This window comes from Diabrotica virgifera, chromosome 7 (genome assembly GCF_917563875.1).
Source record: "Diabrotica virgifera virgifera chromosome 7, PGI_DIABVI_V3a".
NCBI classification, from domain to species: domain Eukaryota; kingdom Metazoa; phylum Arthropoda; class Insecta; order Coleoptera; family Chrysomelidae; genus Diabrotica; species Diabrotica virgifera.
The window spans coordinates 184,083,301-184,109,241 of NC_065449.1; positions in this window are offsets into that span (position 1 = coordinate 184,083,301).

Below are 25,941 nucleotides of genomic sequence, written 5' to 3' on the forward strand. Positions count from 1 at the left end.
TACCGAACAGACGGAGTAATCAAGTGAATAAATCATAATATTTCTTCAAAATACCTTAACTCACGGCTCTGTACACAATGCCGATAACACTAATTACCGAATACCTTGTTATCGGTATTGTGTAGAAGGCCGTGCGTTAAGGTATTTGGAAGAAATATTGTGATTTATTCACGTGATTACTCCGTCTGTTGGGTAGACGGAGTATAAGTACTATTTTTAGTACTTATTTATATTTTTCAATATAAACTTTTTTATTACATTGAGTATTTCCAAGATACTTGGTCACAAAATATATAAATAATATTTTTAGGAGCAAACATGTTTCACTTAAAGTAAAAGAAATTTGCAGAGTGCCCGGACAAAAACGAAACAAAAGCATTATAAGGAACTGCAACAACCCTAAAAAATTTTACGAGGTGCAAGATTTTATCTGTAAATTTGGCTGATAAAAGTTATTTACAATTACTGGACGACGTAATTAATCCTGCCTTGACTGATATTGTTAAAAATGATCAACAGTACGATGAAAACAATTTGATTGTTCAACAGGACGGTACGCCGCCGTATTATACAAATATTTCAACCAAAATTTTCGAGGCTGTTGGATCGGGCGTAAAAGCAGCAGCGAATGGCCTCTTCAGTTATTAGAGTTGTCTTATCTGATTTTCTTTTTATAAGTACACCTTAAAAATTAAAGTATAGCTATAGAAAACCTAGAAATATAGAAAAATACCTATAGTCCGTTCGGTAAAATATTGCAAAACCTCTACATTTTAAAGAACCGCTTGGATTGACATGAAATTTGGCATACACATAGATAACAAGTCAAAGAAAAAAGTGATATTGTGCCGATATGTGCTTTTGCCCTGGGGGTGGTTTTCACCCTCTCTTGGGGGTGAAAAAATATTCGTCCAAAGAAAGTCAGGAAATGGATAAACTGGCTAATTTTAAGTAACTTTTGTTCTATAGAGTTTTTTACTAAGTCTATACTTTTCGAGTTATTTGGCAGTGAATATGTTCATTTTTTCAACAAAATAACCACGCTTTTAGACGGTTTCTCGCAAATAACTCAAATAGTATGTATTTTGTCGAAAAGGCATTCTTAGCAAAAATATAGCCTGTAAAATTTTTAAAAAATGGTGTATACATCACGTCTCTACACCTAGCAGAAGCAGAGTTATAGCTAATGAAAAATAGGTTCATATTGGTCAAATTCCAAATGGAATACTTTAACGTGAAATAACCAAAAATGAAGCACATTTCGGGGAAAACTCATTACAACTTATTTAAAGTGTTTAAAAAAAGCTTCATTTTTGTTTTATAAAAACAATTTCTAGCATCAAAATTAAACAAGTTACGCTCAAAATAATGTTAGTCACTTTTGGTTTTGGTAAAAAAATCTTAAATGAACTTAATCGTTTCGACTTCACAAGTTTCTTGACTCGTGTATATATTGTTTATATGATCTGTAAGTTTCATCGGTTCATAGTCCTTATTATTGAAAGGGCTGTAGTTAAAAGGGGTTGAACGAGTCACTGATCACGAATGTATGCAAATTTTGGAACACCAAATCTTAATCAATTTTTGTCTAACAGAAAAACAAAAAAATACATGATATTCAGAAAAGCAAATCTGACTTTTTTTGTTTTTCGAGATTTTTGGTATCTCTAACAATTTTTAAGTTATTTTGAAAAAAAAGCATATTTTTCAAAATTTAAATTTTTAAAAATTTTACTTTGAAACCAAATTTTTTCAAAAATAAGCACTTTGAATCGATCAAACTTACAGATCATATAAACACAACATAAGTAAAATAATTTGTGGAGCGGTAACAATTAATTTAATTTAAGTTGCTAATTAGGGGGTGGTCTTCCCGATTTTTTTTTTGCAAAAACAAAAGGGACCAACTTTATTTTGAGCGTAACTTGCTTAAATTTAATGCTAGAAACTTTTTGTAAAAACAGAAATAAAGCATTTTTTAAACACTTTAAAAAAGTTGTAATAGGTTTTCCCCAAAAGGTGCTAAATTTTTTGGATATTTCACGTCAAAATATTCTATTTGAAATTTGGTCAATATGAATCTATTTTTCATTGGCTACAACTCTGGTTCTACGAGATCCAGAGACCTAACGCGTACACCATTTTTTTTTACTTTTTTATAGGCTCTATTTTTGCTAATAACGTTTTTTTTTTCGACAAAGTACTTACTTTTTGAGTTATTTGCGAAAAACCGTCTAAAAATGTGGTTATTTTGTTGAAAAATGAACATATTCACTTGCAAATAACTCGAAAAGTATTGACTTGGCGAAAAAGCTCTATAGAACAAAAGTTACTTAAAATTAGTCAGTTTACCCATTTTCTGACTTAGTTTGGACATATATTTTTTCACCCCCAAGAGGGGGTGAAAGTCACCCCCAGGGCAAAAGCACACATCGGCACAATATCACTTTTTTTCTTTGACACGTAAGCTATATGTATGCCAAATTTCATGTCAATCCAAGTGGTTCTTTAAAATTTAGAGCAAAAACCGTGAAAGAATGGACTACTAGAATAGTTTTTAACTAAAAGTTTTTCACAGAACTAGAAAATCAATTATTCAGACCAAAAATTTTCCAAGAGCTCTTTGGAAAAGCATAAACAATGCTATGCTAAATTTATGTTAAACTAAATTAATTTTGCTGTTTTTTATCATTTAAAAATATAAGAAAATACTCAATTCAAGTTACTTTAACGTTTCCTTTATTTTTTTTTTCATTTGTAGTTCAAAGGGCACTGCTTTATGATCTTACTTTTATCTTAAATACTCTAAATTTTATTTAGTCTGTTTATACGAGTTGGTCAGTCAAAATATTCTACCTTGATATTTGGCAATATTTATTGAATTTTGTAAAAATGCTAAATAAGTCGACTTTTATTCCGCATTACCACTTTTTGCTGGTATAACTGCCGTGTTTCATCTTGTCTTAACTTATAGACTTTTATTTTTCTCTGCATTCGTTTTTACCCGTTGCGACTTCTACATTTTTTACATTACGTGATTTTGCCCTTACCAAGTAGTGATCTGTGCCTATTTCTGGACCTCTCAGTACTCTTACATCGCTAAGCGTTTGTCTCATGTATCTTTCTATTATTATTAAATCGATTATTGACTTTCCATTTCTTGAAGGCTATACTCGTGTAAATTTGTGTACATATTTCTGTTGATAAAAAGTATTTGCAATGATCATATTCATATTTTCGCAGAGTCTAATTAATCTCTTCCCATTGTTCGTTATAGTCTGCTCTCCATATCTCCCAACTACTGCATTGTCGAATCCCACTCTTGCATTATAAAGTCGGCTAGCAAGACTATGTTTCCTTTTGTCACGGTTAACGTTTCTTCTAATAAGTTGTAAAACGACTTGCCTGTATTGGGATCACGGGTGCAATGAGATCGTATCCTACCGCAGCCTTAGAGGCAATGCTAGACCTTCCTCCACTACATTTACATGTACAGAGGATCGCTCTAGAAAATGCCTATAGGCTGACACAGAATAAATCTCTAAAACCCGGTGACTTAACGGGTCATCTTGAGGTATTAAGGGATGGAACAACCCAAATCATGAAGATGCCTACAGACGTAATGCCTGCAAAACAAGATTTCGAGCTCGCGTTAGATGTTATTATTAACGACCGCGAGTTGACAGAAAACGAAATCGCTCAAATCACAAAAGGTGCCTTCACTTACTATACTGATGGGTCAAAAACAAACGAAGGAGTAGGAATAGGGATCACAGGTCCTAATATCCGCAGCCCTTGGAAATGCTCCAACAATATTTCAAGCAGAACTATTAGCAATAGAGTTCTGTGCTCAAGAGTGCCTAAGGAAAGGCCTCAACTCAGCAAGAATATTTATTGCATCTGATAGTCAGGCTGCTTTGAAGGCTCTGAAGTCCACAACTTACGAGTCAAAAATAGCCTGGAATTGCAAGCAATCCCTTAAACAACTGGCAAGTCGCAACAAACTAACGTTGCTATGGGTGCCAGGGCATAAAGGAATTGTCGGAAATGAGATTGCCGATAGTCTCGCAAAGGAAGGAGCTTGTACTCTTTTCATCGGACCTGAACCATTTTGTGGCATACCAAAAAGCCGCATAATGGAAGAAGTTCGAAAATATGAAAAGGAACTCAGTGCAGCCTACTGGAAAAATGTTCCAGGCCAAAGACAGGCAAAAAGGTTATTACGACCCTCTGCCCGGTATGCGAAATTACTCTTAGAGCTTCAGAAATCTGATCTCAGAGTAATCACAGGAATTCTCACTGGACACTGCTCACTCAGATATCATCTCTGTAAAATGGGCATACTGGACAGTGGGACATGTAGATTCTGCAATATATCTGCAATTGCAGAGTAATTGTTCGGCAACACCATAAATATCTGGAACAGGTATTCCTTGATCCTGATCAGATTACAAACCTAGCTCCAAAACGGATAATGGACTTTCTTAGAAGCCTAGACCTTTTGGAATAAAATATAGATGTAGGGTATACACAAAAGATCTTATAGGTCGCAGTGTAGTAAGGTCAACTGGGCCAATCGACCCCTTTTGCAATCTACAATCTACAATAAGTTGTAAAATTCATCTTTAATGTTTGCTCTCTCGTTTTCACTAGGACCATATACTGCCACTATGCTCAGTTTTTTTTTTGTTTTGGTTGGATTATTTCCTTTACCAATATTCTATCCGATATAAATTCCCAACTGCCAATGTACTGTGTTATCTCCTTTCTTATTAAACATGCAACTCCTGATTGCACCGTTTTTGTTTCAGGTACTCCAGCGTAAATTATCACGTGATCGTTGAGTAGCTTTATGCAGCCGTTTATTAAATTAAAAACTTTGTTAAGAGGACACAGTAGCGATCGACAGTTAGCAACAAACGCGATCCGAAATTGCGAAAGTTCTGCGAACTTTCAAAATTGAGGCAACAGTGCGTCGGTAATTCGACACTGACAGTAACGCTTATACTATCAAAAACAATAATTTTTATACACATAGGCGCGAAATGTTGCCAAGTCAGTGACGTTCGATTTCTTGTTATAAAAAAATCGATTTTAAGTAGTTCCAATGTGACACAAAATCTATGCACGGGATAAAAAAGTTTATTTAAAGAAAGTGTATTTTTTTGTCTTTCTTAATGGCGGTACAGGCTCCTTTTTGCAATATTTTATTTAGCTATAGAGTAATTTCCACATACTAACATATTTCTGAAATTGGGCTCTGTACCGCCATTCTTTATTATATTAAGAATATGTGTGCCAAATATCTCGACAAAATATTCAAAAATAGAGCCGCAATCTTGGAACGCGTTTGTTGCTACCTGTTGTTCGCTACTGTTTGCTCTTAAACGACTTCTGATTTGCAGTAAAGATCGACCTATTGGAGAATATTTTCAAAACCCAATGAATATTTTCAACTACAGTTGAGTCCAGGAATCTTTACCCGTGCGTCATTAATACCTGGCGAGATAAAACACATATTTAATAACTTAAATTTTAACCCGTGATAGGAGCAGTAGCTGTGGCTACTTACTGTCACTTGCTGTTGCGTTTAGTAAATCTCAATTTCCGACTTATCATCGACTTATTTCGTATGCTTTAAATGATGACGCACGGGTAAAGATTCCTGGACTCCTCTGTATCAGGGTTTCCTTGTTAGAGTGGCCAACCCTATATATGTCTCTCTTTAAAAACTTAAACTTGGTCATTATACAAGCCTCTTCTTCTTCTTTAAGTGCCATCTCCGCGGCGGAGGTCGGCAATCATCATAGCTATTCGTATTTTAGAGACGGCTGCTCTAAAAAGTTCATTTAATGTACATTTGTACATCCGTATCACTTTCTGGTTGCGCAGCCACGATATTCTGCGTCTCCCTATGCTTCTCTTTCCGTGAATCTTTCCCTGCATAATCAATTGGAGCAAGCTGTATCTCTCTTCACGTGTAATATGTCCGAGATATTCCAATTTTCTTGTTTTGATGGTATTTCCATTACCATTAGGATTTCCATTTCTTTATTCATCTTTCTCAGAACCTCTCTGTTTGTGACGTGTTCTGTCCACGATATTTTCAGAATTCTTCTGTACACCCACAGCCCGAATGATTCCAAATTTTTCATTGATGCAGCATTCAAGGTCCAAGCTTCCATTCCATAAAACAAAGTCGAGAAAACGTAGCACCTAGCCAACCTAACTCTTAGCTCCAACTTCAAATCTCTTGTGCAGAGCACTTTTCTCATTTTGTTAAAATTAATTTGCTCTAGCCTTTTCTATTCTGATTTTGATTTCCTGTAAGTAATCTCCTGTGGAGTTGATCATTGTTCCAAGGTTGCATACCTTGGAACAATGATCAACTCGTTGGTCGACTCGTTCGATATTGGATCCGTTTATGAAGAGATTTTCGTTATTTCTTTGAGTTTTCGATAATCTCATAAACTTTGTCTTCTTCACATTCATTGTTAGCCCGTATTCGTGCCCAAACTCTGCCATTCTGGTCACCAGCCTCTGAAGATCCCCAATATTTTCAGCTAAGATGACAGTGTCATCCGCATATCTAATGTTGTTAATGGGAACTACATTTACCTTTATTCCAGCTGTTTCACTCTCAAGAGCTTTTTTCAAGATCTCTTCCGAGTAGGCATTAAAAAGAGTTGGCGACAACACGCATCCCTGTCTCACTCCACGTCTGATTTCAATTTCCTCTGACAACTGGTCGTTAACATGTACTTTTGCTCGTTGTTTATAGTATAAATTCGATATAATCCTGAGGTCATACGAGCCTAGAAAACATAAAACAATATGTTGATTGTTTTTCTTTGAATACGTACCTACTTCTTGTTTATGTGTTGTCTATCGAAGGTTGGCGACCATCATATGATGTTTCTGGGTTTTGTGCCTCATGTATTATGTTTACAGCTTATGATGTTTGGAACCATTCTACCCAAACCTTACCGTTAATCTTGTCTTCCATTAAGAGCTGTAGCAGACTACTTATTATTACAAAATACATGGACTAGATATGATGTTTTTTTTTCCTTTTAACAATTGTTATGTATATTTCCCCTCTTAACCCATATATCTCAATACCTCTATATTGGTCACTCGTCCTGTACAAGGAATTCTCAGTATGCATTGGTAAAGCCACATTTCTAAAGCCTACTTTTTCGTAGTTGTTGTTAGCCTCCTCTCTTCTACACCTAAAAGAAGCGTAGAGAGATATTTAAATCAGTGTACCCGTTTAACATGTTCGGTTTCAATACGCAGGTCGATATTTTAAATGTTCTTTTAAATAATCACCATAAACTTAGTTTTCTTGCCGTTGACCTTAAGTGCAAACTAATTTCCTGTTGTATTTACTATATTACAGTATATACAGTATAACAGTATTATCTGCGTATCACAGATTACTTATTAAAGCGCCATTAATCTTGATGCCCTCATTGCACTCTAAAATTCTAAAATTATTTGTTCGGTGTATATCATAAAAAGCAGGGCAAAAGAATGCAGCCCTTCCTAGCCTCTTTACAAATGGATATGTTTTTTAATGTTGTTCTGAAGCTATTTTCTTGTGAAATTTTTGTAATTAAAACTATTTTTAATGGTAAATAAGCCACAATATTACTAAAGAAAATGATTTTATTAACGTTTCGACGTCCAAATCGGATGCCGTTGTCAAAAAACAAAAAATATTAATGAATTAAACAAAAGTGTTGTTGCTTAGTAATAGGTCTGGATCCCGCGTATGAAAAAAAAAGTTGATTAATAGCAAGCTGAAAATTTGTTAATAGCTTAAGTGTGTCTAGTCAGACAAACTTTGATGTATGGGAACACTGGAGCAGGGGAACTTTTAATTATGGAACAGATTAAAAATTTGGAACAGTCAGATCACGAAAACGTCACATATATTTTGTCCGAAAGAACTTCCAATTGATTTGTTACCCTTTCATTAAACTCTCATGCAAAAATCAGACTGCTATTTATCACCTGTCATAATTCTTGTCATTTGACATATTCTACGTGTTCCACTCATTATAATTCCCATTTGGTGATAAATAGCAGCCTGATTTTTGCATGAGAGTTTAATGAAAGTGTAACAAATCAATTGGAAGTTCTGTCGGACAAAATAAATGTGACGTTTTCGTGGTCTGAACGTTCCAAATTTTTAACCAGTTCCACAATTAAAACTTCCCCTGTTCCAGTTTTCCTATATATCAAAGTTTGTCCGACTAGACACCCTTAAGCTATTAACAAATTTTCAGCTTGCTATTAATCAACTTTTTTTCATACGCGGGATCCAGACCTACAAAACATTCTTCTAATAATTTATTTAATCTGACTCACTTATATCGGCAATTCAGACTTATATTATACATTTTTAAGTAGAAAACTTTAAAATGATATTGCCAATTTTATGAGTTGCGTTCCTGGATATGTTTTTACATATTTTCTAACGTAGTCACTATTATTGTTAATATTCCATTAGAAGTTCCCTTATTACATATTCAACAAAAATTTCACAACACCGATCCATTTTTTCACATAATTGGATCCTCATTCCAAGGTCGATCTAATAACAGTATCAAAAGCAACTAATTTGTGGTGCCAACCGTTTCTTTTGTGCAATTTCAACAATCGAGTGTTAAATCCAACTATTTGATCTAAAAGATATGTATGAGCGGTTAGGCAGGAAACCCGACACCAACAAAAATAATGATGGAGTTCCTTGAGATTATTTGTTTCGATATCTCTCGAGTATCATCTTGGCTTAATTGAAACTACTGCTGATAAACTTTAAAAAAGTAAAGGTCGTATGTAATGTATTTTTTGTGTTCGATATATAGTGGAGTCAATGTAAATCGAAAATATGCATTGTTTCGGAAAAAATCAAAAGCTTATATAAAACAAGCTTATATTTTCTTAAACCTTTTTTTAGTTTACAAAAATACGTATTATTATTAAATTAGGTAAAAAGTGTTACACAAAGATTTAGCCGCTAATTTTTTAAGCAATAAAAGCAGTTTTGTATAAATAGTTTTGGAAATATGGGTGAATTAATCATTTTACTTTGATCAATAATGTTTCTAATTTGTTTTTGATTGTGCTGAATCCGAATCTGACATTCTTCTTCAGCCTGTTTGCATTCACTCCTGGACCAAGGCCTCCCCATGAGTTTTCCACTCTTCTCTGTTTTGGGCTAATTGGTGTCAGTTTCTCCCCACTTTTGCTTTGATGTCGTCTAGCCATAGTTATTGTGGTCTTCCTCTACTACGAACATGCTCGCATGGTCTCGAATGTACAATGTTTCTCGTCCACCTTTAGTTGTTTTGACGGACCACGTGTCCTACCCAGTTCCATTTCATTTGCGCGTGCATTTCAATCTGACATTACAACTTGAAAATTTAAAAGGGCGGATCCAAAATGGCGGATTTTTTCCAACAAAACTTAAAAAACAATTGTTGCAAAATCAGTTTTTTTTACAAAATGTATTATGTTTATTTTTGAGAGGTTGCTGGACCTGAATTAAATGTTGAAAATTTAAACTTTAAAGTGACGCATCCAAAATAGCGGATTTTTCCCTCAAAGAACTCAAAAAGAACATTTTTCTAAAAAAATTATCTAACAATAAAACAGTAAAAAATGTTTTTCAATACTTCTACAAAATGTATTACATAATAATGTTACTATAGATGTTTCGGCAGAGTGCCTTTCTCAAAAGTAATTTATTTTACTAAGTGTCTGCATTTTAAAGTCTTTAACTGAATTCGCGATTGAAACGGAATACAGAGGGCAGGTCGAATGCAAGAAAATGGCCGATATAAATGGTATAAACAAACATTCAATTGAGGAATAGAAGAATCCCGATTTGATTTAAAATATTTTAATGTACCTACTCATAATGCTGAAATTTACTAAAATTTCTTAATAGTGGCCAAATTTCATTCAAATCAACAATTTTCTGGTGTGTTTATACCACTTATAGTAGTGTACATTTATTCCACCAGAGGTCAGCTACTTTGTTTTTCATCGCGAATACGTTGAGGAGTGGGGAGCTGTTTGTCTCAAGTTGGTCATTCAGGAGGCCTTTATTTTGTATATAAAGAATTTAAAACTGTTCATCAAGATAATGATTTTTCAAAGTTTTCAGTGTTTTATTGTTAGATAAAGTGAACTTCCATCAAGTACACTTGTACTTCACTCCAACGGTCAAATCCATCAATTATTATTAATACATTTATCATTTTTATTTTTAAGAGGTTGTTGAATGTTAATTAAATATTGAAAATTTAAATTCCAAAATGGCGGATCGGAAATAATGGATTTTGAAATTAACAAAAAGTAGAGTCCAACAAAAAAATCCAACAATACTAAAAATTATTATATAAAATTTCCATTTTGGGTTCATAGAGTAAGTCTGCGTAACTTGTGACCACATGGGAAACTTTTTTATTATCAATTTTACAAAAAACGTTATTCTCATAAATGCTCTTCATAGTCTAAAAAAACATAAGGTGAAACAATCACGGAAATATTAAGATACTATACTCAAAAGAAATTCATATTTTTTGACATACCTCGTATAAAATTGATAAAATTTGATATCTGATGGTTACATCTTAGATTCTAGACTGTACAGAGTATTTTATGGAGAATGTTCCAAGTTGCGCAGACATACTGTATAAGAGTTCAAAACATTTTTTTAACATTTATTATTTTCAAGTTTGTTATTAAATGTATTTTAGGTAAGTTGTACAGAAATAATTTTTTATGATTTTGTATAAACATTTTTTTTAATTGATATTTTATGGATCTGTTTCCTTCTATATTTTTTATTTTTCTTAATTTTCTAAAAAATAAGTTCAAAGTTATATAATAATTTAGTGCGTTGTAAGGATTACATCTTAAGCTTAAAAAAGTATCTATGTATAAAATTCTGTAATATTACGAAGTTTTCAAAAATAATATTTTTTGAGACGTCGCCGTACCATTTGAATAAAATTTTTCAAATGTTTATTGAATGAAACAACGATTAGTATGTTTTTAAAACAAATTTTATATCAAAGTTTAGGTATATACAAAAGATATTTTCAAAAAAGTATCCGAATCATACAAGGGGATCATTGTTTAAATAATTAAAAAGGGGTCATTTTTGCAAAAATATTCCTTTTTTAACTGCTGAGGTCAATCAGTTACTAATCAAAGTCAATAGGATTATTTTCTGTAAAGTTGAAGGGTAAATATTTCACATAAATGACTTACTTAATTAAATTTGACCCCCTCTTTATTTAAATAATTGTATATAAAACTTTAAAAACACATTTGCAACAAATTATTTTTAGCGTTTTAAATAAACACTATAAAATATCTTTTTTTACAGAAGAAGTTGTGCTATGTTACCAGTATTAAGCAAAAAAAAATTGGTCCAAAAATATTTAATATTTTTTGAGATATTGAATTTGTTTATTAAATGTTACTATATTTTCAATTGCAAAGACGCGGTTGTTGCCAAAGAAATATTCACCTAAGTAAGATCTCGGTATTTTGATTTTTATCGATAATTTCGATAAATGTATTTATAAATTCAAATTTGCACGAAACTCCCCCCTAAAATGGCATTTGAAAATTATTCAAATTTGTTTATATTTTGTTTTTTTAATAACGTCGCGGGAATTAAGTATTTTGAAATACCGTTTCGATAATTGGGTTCCTGGGAATTTTTTACTAATTAACAAAATTTTTTTGTCGTTTTTTCTTCTTCTTTTTTTCTTGGAGTTATATTACTCTTGTACTCTTATAATGGAGTTGTAGATTATAGACCTAAAAATATTAAGATTTAACTAAAATCTCTTAGATAAAATATCGCTACTTACTGAGTTACAGGGTGTTTTATTTAAAAATTTAAAAATTATTGTTACCAAGTACTTTAAAACTATTTGACGTATCCTTATCATACTTGGTAGAAAGTGTGGCTATTATACACCCTACTAAATTGTGATTAATAATCGTTTCTAGCTAGTGCCAGAGGCGTACGACAGGGATAGTGAATGATTAACCCTTACCAAATTCTACGCCACTGAGTGAATTACTATTTTAGCAAAATTTTTCGATTCTCCAATACTTTATATGTAAATAACTTTATTGGTATCGATAAAGTCATCAGTTTGCGAGATATTGGAAGTTTAAAATGAATGAATTATTAATGAATCAAAATAACTATGCCGTTTCATTTTAAACGTCCAATATCTCGAAAAATAATGACTTAATCGTTACCAGTAAAGAGTATATTATTTATACAAAAAGTATTGGAGAATCAGACAATTTTGCTCAAATAGTATTTCCCTCAGTGGCGTAGAATTTGGGAAGGGTTAACCATTAACTATCCCCTGTCGTACGCCTCTGGTAGTATATTGAAACTTTTGTTTATCACAATTTAGTAGACTGTAGAGTACTCACACTTTCTGCCAAGTATGATAAGGATATGTCAAATAGTTTGAAAGTACTTGGTAAAAATAATTTTTAAATTTTTAAATAAAACACCCTGTAACTCAGTAAGTAGCCACATTTTATTAAAGTGATTTTTGACCAATCTTAATATTTTTAGGTCTAGAATCTACAACTTGAGATTCAACATTCTTAATGAAACTTAACCCTAAAAGGGCCCGTAGTAGTATAACTTCAAGAAAAAAAAGAAGAGAAAAAAAAGACAAAAAAATTTGTTAATTAGTGAAAAATTCCCAGAAACCCAATTATGGAAACGGCATTTCAAAATATTTAATCCCCGCGACGTTATTAAAAAAACAAGTTATAAACAAATTTGAATAATTTTCAAATGTCATTTTAGGGGAAAGTTTAATTGAAATTTGAATATATCAATACATTTGTCGAAAATATACATAAAAATAAAAATAATAAGATTTAATACAGGTGAATATTTCTTTGGCAACAACCGCGTTTTTGCAATTGAAAATAGAGTAACATTTTATAAACGAATTCAATATCTCAAAAAATATTAAATATTTTTGGACCAATTTTTTTTCAGTTAATACTGATAACATAGCGCAACTTCTCCAGTAAAGTAATATATTTTATAGTGCTTATTTAAAACGCTAAAAATATTTTTTTGCAAATTTGTTTTTAAAGATTTATATATAATTATTTAAATAAATAGGGGGTCAAATTTAATTTAGTAAGTCTGACGTGAAATATTTACCCTTCAACTTTGCAGAAAACAATTCTGTAGACCTTCATTAGTAACTGAATGACTTCAGCAGTTAAAAAAGTAATTTTTTGCAAAAATGACCCCTTTTTAATTATTTAAACAATGATCCCCTTTTATGATTTGGATACTTTTTTGAAAATATCTTTTGTACCCACCTAAACTTTGATATAAAATTTGTTTCAACCTGTACTAATTTACATTTTGATTTACATGTAGTGTAATTTTATCTTACTAGACTATTAATAGTTATTTATGATATAAGTGTTACAAGTACAATTATTTTAAGGCACGCATGTGAAGGTTTGCAGAATGAGCGAAGCGAAATCTACAATTCACATGAATGCCTTAAAAATGTACTTTTAACACGTATATCATACAATATTTGTTCTACAAACGTGTTAAAAATGCAATAATACAGTTTAAATTAAATTTTTAAAACAGCGCAAATTGTACTATTAATATTAATGTTAATAAATGAAATCTAAATATTTTAACGTTTGCCTTCAAAATTTGATATTTCACTTTTAACTGCAGTGCCTTAAAATTTTTAAAGCACCCAGTGCTTTAAAGTGACATTTTTAAGGCTCCTATGGAGTGCTAAAAATTGCATTTTTAACACGTTTGTAGAAAAATAATTTTAAGAAACAACTCATGTAAATCCCACTTTCTACCCACATTGTACTTAAATTCATATTTTTTTGTAATATCTATAAAACAGCTTTAATGTTCTGCTTTCATTTCCAATTTGTAAAATTTAATTTTGCCAATTCCTTAAAAAGTTATGCTAAATATGTGCGCCAATGTCTGTAAGAGTGGCGGCTCTCGCGTTTTAAATACAAAATATATAACCTGTAAATTTAATTTTAGAAAAATCTTTATATTATATGGTTCTTTGTTTTAAATTTTCTGAATTTTTCAATGGTTTGCTCAATTTTTTTCCAAAATATATTTTTTCATAGGTATTTTAAGAAACAACTAATTTTACAGTTAATTTGTTTAATAAAAATTAAGCACCTACTTTGGAGTAGAACTTTTTGCACTGTTGTTCATTATACATTAATGAAATACCTTAATGAAATTATGAAATTTTAAGTTCTACTTTGTTAGATTTTTCGAAAGTATTAACTATATTGACTCCACTAATAGCTACGTTGTTGGGCTACTGCTAATGCAATGTAAGATGCTTTAACAATAAAAAATGAGATATGTCTTCCTTGACCACATACGATGTAAGTATGCAAATCAGCGGCCTGAATTGTATATCTGCTACTTAAAATTATGAATACTGTTCGTTTTTGGGTCTGATTATAATCTTATAAAAATAGTCTCTTAAAAATAATACAATAAGTAGAACACTTGTCATTTATATAAGCAACATACACAATTCATATCCTGGTTTAATTTATTGTTTAGACTTCTTTGATATTAATCTGCGCTCTTTGTTTAGCTCTGCTCCGGAGGTCTATTCAATACTAATTTTGTTTTATTTTTTGCTGAACATGTTCATTTAAAAAAATGTTGCATCTACCACAGCGTATTATAAAATGATATGTACATATTTATTATTTATAGATATATACCTATAGATAGATATACAACGAGGACAACTAGAGAAAGATATCATCATACAACCCAACAATGGAAATATATTTTATAAAACCATGGGAAACCAGCTCTAATTTATGGAATAATTACTTACTTATATATAAAAAGTAAGAACATTGGGATTACGACTAAGAATAAAAAAGGTTAGTTATAAAAGCAATGAAGTTATTCTAAAAAAAAAATGGAGAATTATGGTCTAGAATCACGAAGAATTAATAGAATATGGAACTAGTAAACTGTTTGTCCGATTGATAACTAGTCCAAACATGCATAAACAAACAATAAGTTCCTGACGAGTAGAAAGATATTCTCTAAGCACTATATCCAAGATATTATATAAATATCAAGACGGGGTCGAGTCACGAATACAGCATGCATTGTATATGAAGGTTCCCTAGGCGCTATTCCGGATCACATTATACCAACCAAAAATTACCTGTAACATATCGTCAAAGACCCTTTGGTCCAAAACGACAAATTTCGATATGGAGGTCAAGCCTAAGAAACTATCCAATATCCTATTGGGGGTTTCCACTCATTTCCTTCAACTTCAACATCAAGAGAGAGAGAGAGAGAGTTAACACACTTCCCTTATAAATACTTCCCTGACTCTAGTGGCTTCAACATTCTCGTCCCGGACGTCGAAGAGTAAGGTCACTGCTAGCACACCCCACTCTTACCGACGAACAGCGAGAAGCCTGAGAGCACCAAGTGCTGAAGAAGCGGCGCACGGTTAGCCCTAAGCGATTAGTTTGGAACCAGTGTGAAAAACCAACGACGCTTGGCCGTGTAAACCAAAAAGGTAGACGGATTGCGGGGTTTCAGAGGAATACTCTGGCCCTGGGCTCGAGCGAGTTCGCTCGCCCCGAACTCTACCTAGTGTTCACATACGGTTCCAAGAACAAGTGCGAGTAAGGGGGCCAAACTAATTGCGAAAAAGGCTTACAACGAGGGACCCACCAGCAGCAGGGTAAACTGCACCCATCAGGTAGTTATAGTCACTGTCTAACGCCGGAAATGCACGGAGGGGTGGACAAGTCACCTTTATCCCTGGGGTTTACCCCCCAGAACACCTTGAGGCTGAGGTGCCCTCCGATCGCTAGACTTGCATCCTCCCCCATTTGTCATGCCTTCATCTGTAAGGTCCGTCAGCTCCACCCGGTCGCTTCGTCCTCGGACGACGACCTCGACAAGCGTTGCCACCACCACCACCACCACTACAGCCACCACTACAGCCAACCAGTTTTCTTCCTTGCAACAAGAAGGCACTGTACCCCCATCCAGAGGCTACAACCGTCTCACGGCGGAGCTGGACCTCGAGACGCTTAGCGCGGAGATGCAAATCGTCCGCGATAAGTATCGCGAGGCCTACCTCCGCATCGAGCGGGACGACGCCTCCAACCCCCTTCTGCAGCGATATGCAAACGATTTTCCGCCTCTAAGAATACCAGCACAGGCTGGTCCTCAGCGTCAGAGCGCTCGGAATATACATGGTGCTATACCAAAAATCCCAACCCAACCGTCAAAACAAGCACCCCAACATTCGCAACAACAACCCTCTCAACAGCAACCCTCTTCTCAACAACAAGCATCCATCAGCACTTCAAACAATCCTGAACCCAACGATTTCGTCTTCCAAAGAAGACAACTAAGACAAATGTCTTACGCCAATGCCGCAGCCAATCCACGCCCCAAAACCCAAGCCAGAAACCAAAACGTCATTAACGCCATAAACGATCCCACACTGTCCGAATATCTAATCAAGGATCTCCCAAAAGATCTTTGTAACAAACGCACCTTCTTTCGGCAAATAAATGCCACCACTCTCTTGTCCAACAAAATTCATTCTTGCAAAGTACTCTCACATGGAATCGCACATCTTCGACTTTTCAATCCGATAAATGCAGGGGATATAGAAAAAGCTATCCACACAGCAACTGGCCAAACCATGGTTACGGTCCACAGCCGTAGCAGAAATGCTAACACTTCCACAAAAGAGCCCACCTACCTCCTCTGCATTACTGGAATCGACGTGGATTACTCCGAGCAGGAGGTCACCGACTTGCTCACAGAACAGCAATTCCCGGTCGAAAGACTGTGGAGAGTCAAAGCTTACAAAACAGGCAAAGACTCTAAAGTGATCAAGGTGGTGACCAAATCCTTGGAGAAATTCACGTCAGCATTGAGCCGAGGCATAACTCTAGATGGTGAAATCTACAATGCCGAACTTCCTCATGGCTCCGACCCTACAATCCCCACTCCAAAATATTGCAGCAAATGCTGCATAAACGGACACTCCATCGACGAATGCCCTCAAAAAGCATTCGTCTGCCCCCACTGCGGCGGCAACCACAAATCCAGCGCCTGCACCAAACAGCAGGAACCCAAATGCCCGAATTGCGGCGGTGACCACCCCGCATATTCCAACAAGTGTCCACAAAGACACACCATCCCCTCCGCCCAACACGAAATACAGCCACTTACGATCGAAAGATCATTCCCCCCTTTCGAACTCCCTACAGAAACAAAGAACATCTTGTCGATTCAGACTGCTCTGTTGCTTAAGTTGTTGCCCGAACTTCGTGAACATATCGCTGCAATCACGGCTAATCTGATTAGCCAAGTCTACGACCACTCGACAGTGGTCCACGGGTACGGGAGCAATGTCACGGTGACATTCCGCTCCAACCACTAAACACCCTCCCTTTATGGATTTCACCCTAGGCACAGTCAACTGTCAGGGTCTCTCCAAAAAGAGACCCCTCATCAAGAATATCCTGTCGAAGCATAACATCCAGATCCTCGCACTCACAGATACTCTGTCGAAAAACGATCCACACTTCGCAGGATATTCGATCATCCATCGAAGCCGCTGTCAGGTTTCACGTGGGAATGGTATTCTCGTGAAACACGGAATACCGCACAACACACACACATTCCCACAAAATTTTCGTCCACCTGATGTGGACTTCCTGGCAATTGACGTGCACATCCCCAATAACGAAACCCTCACGATAGTCTCTTACTACAAACACCCGGATCAACCACTCAACAGGCATTTGCTAGAGTACTTTTCGAGGCTCGGCAAGGCTGTGTTGATGGGCGATCTAAATTGTAGACACACACAGTTTGGTGATCACCGTCAAAACCCAGAAGGCATCCGCCTCACGGATTATCTACTAGACCTTCCCATTTCAAGAATCACCAACACTGAATTCACGTTTTTGAACGCCAATGGGGCCTCCATTGTCGACCACATCCTAGTTACTAGTAACATTCTATATCGGTTCGGGGATAGATGCCACATAGGCGATTCAATAACGTCAGACCACGTACCTCTTCTTGTCGACACCGACATACTCACTCCAAAACAACCAAACCCTCCAAGATCTATAAGAGACTATCGTCACGCTAACTGGACTGAATTCCAAAACTTCATCACACAAAATCTCCCTATGTTAGGCGAACTCGATACTAACGATAGTATCGACACCAGTGCAACCGATATCGAGAACCTCATCACTGAGGCGATCACGCACGCAATTCCACTCAAACAAATAACCTATACATCACCGGCACTTCCACAATACATCATTGCCAAAATCCAACAAAAACGACGTCTTCTACGTCAATACAAGGCCAACAGAAACCCACTAATCAAAACAGAGTACAACCGGATCTGTGCCAGGATAAAGAGGGAGATATCTGTCCTAACGGCTCGCCGGTGGGAAGATGCTACCTCAAAACTGGACTACAGAGACGGAGGTAAATTCTGGCAAAAATTCAAAGTCCTAACAAAACAAAAACTATCTCAACCATCCCATCTGTTGGTCAACAATCACATAGTCAATTCCCCAGAAGGGAAAGCCGAAGCATTCAGAAATTCGCTTCAAAACAATTTTCAAACGCCAGATAACCCGAACTTTGATCGCATATTTAAATTCAACACAGAATACATAGTAAATGTTACTCTCAACCACTACATTCCAGTCTATGATCCTATCATGGACCCCCTCACAGACAGGGAAACGGAGAGCTTTTGCCAAATCGGCAAAAACAGTGCTCCCGGACCTGATGGCATCAACCGAAGGTGCCTCAAAAAACTTCCAGAGAGTATCATTCCTCTTCTAACTAAAATATTCAATGCATGTCTCAAAAACAGCCACTTTCCTACTCCTTGGAAGGTGGCCAACACCATCATGCTTTTGAAAAAAGGCAAACCCCCAACCGACGTGGAATCCTATAGACCAATTTCATTAATCAATACTCTGGGTAAAGTTCTTGAGCTAATCCTAAAAGAGAGGCTCAATAACTTTCTCGAAAACCACAATATCATACCAAAATTCCAGTATAGATTCCAGTCAGGTAAATCTACTAAACATGCATTAATAGATTTCACTACCAAAGTTACTCAAACCATCAACGATGGTTCATTCGCCATAGCCACATTTCTGGATGTGCAGAAGGCTTTCGACCAGGTCTGGCACGACGGGCTTGTTCGGAAACTTCTGGACATCGGGCTACCATTGCAATTTACCAAAATTGTACACTCCTACCTCTACAACCGTACTGTCAGAGTTAAAATAGGCGATCAAAAGTCCACCCTCTTCACTCCACAAGCTGGAGTTCCCCAGGGTTCAGTCCTAGCGCCGCTGTTGTACATCATCTACAACAGCGACATCACTAACCAAAATATCCCAGGTACTCGGCTGTATCTCTATGCAGACGACACGACTCTGCTCTCAACTACCTCTCGATACAACCCAAGACTCCTCTTCAGAAGAGCCCAGGCTCTGTTGGACGGCGTCGGCGAATGGTGTTGTAAGTGGAGAGTCACGCTGAACGCGAACAAAACAACAACAATTGTGTTTCGCGCCCCTTCTGTGTCAAATAGAATCATTCGCAATGAAGACGACCAATATCCTCTGAGTCTGTTGGGAGAAAGGCTTGTTGTTAGCCCGACTGTAAACTATTTGGGAGTACTGTTTACCAGGACTCTCAATTGGGACGCAGATCTAAAGGCAAATTTAGATAGGGTAAGGAACAGGGCCAGACTTCTCAACGCTCTCTCGGGAAAAATTGGCAAGACACACAAGAAGACTCTCATTCACACTTACAAGACCTTTATTCGACCCGTCATGGAGTACAAATCATGTATCTACTCTCTTTGCTCAAGACAAAAACAAGAGAGGTTGTTGAGGACAGAGCGTAGAGTCTTGCGTAGATGTAACTATGAGCACTGGCGATATCCCTCAAACGAAATCCATAACATCTCGAACACCCCCAAAATCACCGAGAGAATAAACTCTCTGAACAGGAACTTCACAATCAAAGTAATCAACGGCCCCCCTTCCGACACACAAGAATCTCTCAAATGTTCCTGTTCATCTTCCGGCCACGTACTCCACCGAAAGCCCAAACGTAAAAAGATTCATGTACCGTCCGCTCTAATGCAAACATGCATTGACGAACTCCCGGTGGAGTACGAAAACATCCTTGAGGCTACCCCGTTAGCCTACCGTACCCACCTCTAACATTTCCTCTTCCCTACCCCGAACAGGGAGAAGTTGGTTTTTTGCGGTTTCCCAACTTCATTGCACAATTATACCTGTTCGTCCCAAGAAAATAGCCGCAACTATTTTCTCCACTCGAACGCACACTGTCCACGCTGCGCTCAAAGCCACCTCCTGACCGCCGACGAGGGACGCAGGTTCGCCTGTCGTTGTACAATGGTTTCTAGGGAGACTGGTCGAGAGCAAAGCACGGACAGTACACGTAAATATCTATGGAACCAACAACAATCCATCAAACTTTCTTCTCTGTTGACTTCTTAGCCTTCTGGACACCACCGTCCGGCATAACCCAGGATCCAAGAACACCAGGACACGGCGCTTGCCCCAGTGTGTTTTTCGGACTGTTTGCTTTTGCTGCCAACACTAAACATTCACCTCAAACCCTGAAGAGGACAAAATCCTAAACGGGGAAGCACATTGAACGCATTTCTTCTGAACATTATCCAGACAAGCAAATCAAACAATGTAGTAGTAGTAGTGGCTTCAAAGTGACAAATACAAGATATACTTAGATAGCAGCGTGCTAACAGAATAACTAATTAATAAAGTAACTTAACAAATAATACTAATTAATGTGTCGATGCCTAACAACAATTTCGTGCTGAAAACAACGAGAAGTTTTCAAAAAATGGAGAACTTGAGATAAAAATAAGGAGAAAATAAGGAATATAAAGTTGGCAAACGATACATATTATTCTCTCTAGAGCCATTATGCTAGAGCAATTCCGAAAGATCTACTAGAAAATATATGTATTACAACTATTTATTAATGAAGATCTTTATATAAGAACGTACAGAAAGGGTTTTATCTCAGACCATTTCGTACTTTCTCGTATTTTTCCAGATTTGATCCCGGTATTCTTTTCCTCGCTTTCTAGCATCTTAACCGCTTTCTATATCCTACTAGCATATAACCTCCATGGAGTCGGTTAGGGTAGTCGACATCTCTGCTCTTATGATTAAGCATGCTTGTTATTGAAGCTTATTCAGCTTCTTTTTGGTGGTCTGTGGTTAGCATTTCGATCATTATATTATTGCGCCATACGTACAATTATAGGTCTGACTGCAGTCATATATGGCCAGTACATCTATTTGAGTTTTATACCCCATGTTTTCTCACGTATCCTTCAACATCTCGAAAGAGATAGCTTTGCTTTGTTGGTTATAACATTCTTAGAGGACATCCAGATGTTATCTAGATTCCTTCTCTTTTTGAAGCTGGGACACCACCCAGTAAGGATATATGTATTTATGTCTGTTCTTTGGAATATGCTGGATAGGACATTGCCATATTTTCCTTTTACCAGAATTACTAGATTATTCTTACAAGTTTGCACTTCTACCCCCTACGGGATCAAGTAATCCACCAGAAGTGACCACAAGAGGGGGGAAAGCACTCTCTCTGTGCGCAACCCCTAGATATTTTGACCAAAATTTTTTCTCCTTGTAGGTCTTTTAGATTCAATCTATTTTTCAGCATTGCTTTGATCCAGTCGCTTACGGTAGTGGATAATACGTTAAATACTGCTGCATCGAATAGTGTACAATTAAATGTGCCTTCTATATCTAGAAAGGAATATTAGGCAATATCTACATTATTAATGAAGTGACTGATTTTCCGAACTACTTCGTACGGTTTACTGTATAGAGGCCGAAATCATTAGACCGAAAGCAGTAGACCGAACTCATTAGACCGAAAAGCACTTTACCGAAACCTCACTAGACCGAACAGTAGAAGACCGAAAAGCAGGAGACCGAAAAGCATTATGTACATAATACAGGGTGCTCAAACAGGATTGTAATCTGAGCAAGGGTAACATCAACCTCCCTTCACCTGTTATCCAGGCTTAGGACTGGCAGCACATAGTACTGGCGAGTTTAGAGGTTGTTTTTTGCTTTGTTTTTTGTTTATTTTTATTTGTTTTTGGTTTATTTTGTATGTATTATGTACAATACTAAAAGTTAAATACTAAAAGAAGTTTAGACGTTGTTTTTTGCTTTGTTTTCTGTTTATTTTTTTGTTTTTATTTGTTTTTGGTTTATTTTTTTTTAATTATTATGTACAATACTAAGAATTAAATACAATACTAAAATTTAAATTATTCTACCCTTAGTCACTAAGGCGCAGGATAGATGGGGTTGGAAACGAGGGGAGGAGGCCTATGTTCAGCAGTGGACTTTTGAGGCTGGATGATGATTAGTCACTAAATCATTCTACCCTTAATTTATTTTTACCTGCACTAATTTGTTTAACGGATGAAAATTATTTCATATCGGACTGTACAGAGTATCTTGGTACTGGGGTTGTTACCCCCGATGATGGGGTTGATTAAGTTGAAACACTAACTACCGAAATATATTTATTTAAGTCACCATGTATGACAGTAACTAGTTGGTGTCGGGATGGATAATGTTTCTACTCTAACCACGTCGGTTTCTGAATAATAAATAATCCCTTTTTTACTTTCTACGTATCTATAAATAAATCCCAATTGTTTGTTATGATTGACCATACTTAAATGTGACCATGAAAAATACTAATAGTAACATAATTGCTGACAAAGGTGTTTTCAAAATGAGTGGCCTACATTGCAAGACCAATTCACCTATTTCCGTAATGTAAACAATACATGTAAATAATATTTGTTTGAGACTTTAAAAAGTAAATCTATAAATATGGATTAGCTCTTATTTTTTGGATGCTAATATAAATCCTTTACAAGAGTAATACTTTACACAGTCTATATATAAAGAAAAGACAGATACACAAAATTTTAGCATAATTTACTACAATATTTTTTAATTTATGTACCATTTCGGTCTAATGCTGTTCGGCCTAGTGAGGTTTCGGTAAATTGCTTTTCGGTCCAATGAGTTCGGTCTACTGCTTTCGGTCTAATGATTTCGGTCTAATTGTAGTGCACCACTTCGTGCAGTGCTGTTTCTGTTGATTTTCCTTCTTGATTTGCATTCTGGTTACAATTGAGGAGATGATCCCTCAATGATTACTCCTGAATATGTCATAATATCAAGAATTTTTTCTATTGTCTTTAACAGAAAAATGTAAGACTAATCGGCTTAAAGGATTTAGGTAGGTCGTTAACTTGTTGTCTTATCTTGTATATGTACACCACTCTTATAGTTGTTCAAATGTTTGGTATATATCCTAGTGTTATGCTAGCATTAAATTCCGTCCTTCGCTGGAGATTTACGTGGACCAAGGCCGTTTATAAACCACTTTATATGGGCAGTGAAAAGGTTGTTAAGCGTCCATTCATAATAAACCTGACCTAAGCTACAGCTTTGTGGAGCATTTAAATTAACATTGTTGATCCAAAAACATCAATAATTTTAAATGTATGTAATTAATTTAATTATCAAGTTCACTTCTATTTATTGTTTCTATACATATATATATATATATATATATATATATATATATATATATATATATATATATATATATATACAGATATATTCTGTCAATCTGGCACCATTTTTAAGCAAAACATGTCAATGTCGCACCCAATTTGACGATGTGGCACCCGATTTTGGGTGCCAGTACGACAGCGTGTATGTTTTCGTCCTAGGAGAGTACAAGTGTTCCTAATGCAGAATATGTAAAAAACGTAATGGTGCCAGATTGAGACTTTTTCTAAACGGACATATTGATTTGTTCAGGCATTTTTCGATAGAGGGCGCTCTACTATATACAACTGTATGTAACTATATAATTTTAGTCAATTTGGCACCAATAAAAAAAGTGGCATAGTGGCACCATAAATCTGACAACCCCGCCTTTCTAAGCAAAAAAGTATTTTCAAAGGTGCTCTTTGTGTGTAGTAAATCAAAGTGAGTGCAATAAACTTTAAATTGGATGTTAATATGAGAGACAGAACGAAAAGAATACTTAAATTATTAGACGACAAAGTACAAGATAACTAACCTAACCTAATTATAATAATAGTAATAAAGTATTAACCCTTTAACGTTTAGTGTTTATATTGCAAGCCACTAATGGTAGGCGAGCCCAAGCGGGGATTTTTGCAGTTACTCGAGCGAGTCAGATTATCATATGGGGAGAAACCTGGTATCCTGCAGATGTACGTCTACCATATATTGGCTCTTACAGGGGAGTTCGTTAAGGGGGACCCGAAAAAAATCTATCCTTAAAAAAACTCCAAATTGTCAGATTAAGATAAGGTAAGTTAAATACATGAAAAAGAGTGTATATTTCAAAAATCTGACGATTTGAGCCTGGGGCGTAAGGAAATGGGCGAGTCCCAAAGTTTCACAAGAAAAAGCGAATATTTCGCGGAATAAATGACACAACGAAAAACTAAGAAATTTGTGCTCAATATTTTTTTAAAATCTATCGAATGATACTATACACGACTTCCCACTTATGGGGATGGGGGGTAAATTTAATATTTTAAATACGAATCCCGCGATATTTCGCGAAATGAACATCAGACCGAAAAACTGTAAAATGCACTTATTCAATATTTTTAAAAAATCTGTAGAATGGCACCACACACGACCTCCCACGGAGGTGGGGTGGGGGTTACTTTAAAATCCTAAATAGGAGCCCCCATTTTTTATTGCAGATTTGGATTTCATACGTAAAAATAAGTAAATTTTATGCGAAACATTTTGTTGAATTATGGATAGATGGCGTTATAATCGCAAAAAACGATTGTTGGAAATGGAAAATTAAATTAAAAATGACAAGCGTCTACTAAAATTGAAAACTTGACTCAACTTTTTTTTGGTTTTGGGACCTACTCTTCATAACCCAATAGGTCCCCAAAGCGCTCGAGTGACTGCAAATTTAGCATACTTTGCTCCCCTACCACAAAGAATACTCTAAAAGCATTAATTTTTTTCTTGTAAGAACTGAGTCATTCTATTGTGGAATAAAGTGGAGAAACTAACGAGGTTTTTTATCTAATGAAATTTTTTATTTATTTGATGAAATAGAATCGCCAAGATAAATGTACAGTGTACAGATTTAAAATCCATATACAGGGAGATTCTAAATTATGGAATAAATTCATTTTATGGCTACTTTGGAGAAAAATCCCGAGACAGGTCGATTTTTAATTTTAAAGTATGATTTTTTGACATATATGCCGTAATAGTAACGTCATCCATTAGGGCGTGATGACGTAATCGATGATTTTTTTAAATGGGATTATGGTTCGTGTAGTAGCTCATTTAAAAGGTTATTTAATTCTCCATTTGGTAATATAAACATAATCCTTATTTAAAAAGGGTGGCCAAAAAAATTATTTTTGAATTAAATTATTTGCTGCAAAAAGAAGGATAAATGTATTTTATTTAACTCAAAATACATTCTACTACTGTGAGAAAAGAGAAAAATATGTTTATTTGATAAATAAACATTGCTTTTCGCTTAAATTAAATGTTCAAACTGCCAGCAAGCAGGTGAGTGGCTGTTTGACATTTAATTTATGCGAAAAGCAATGTTTATGTATAAAGTAATAATTT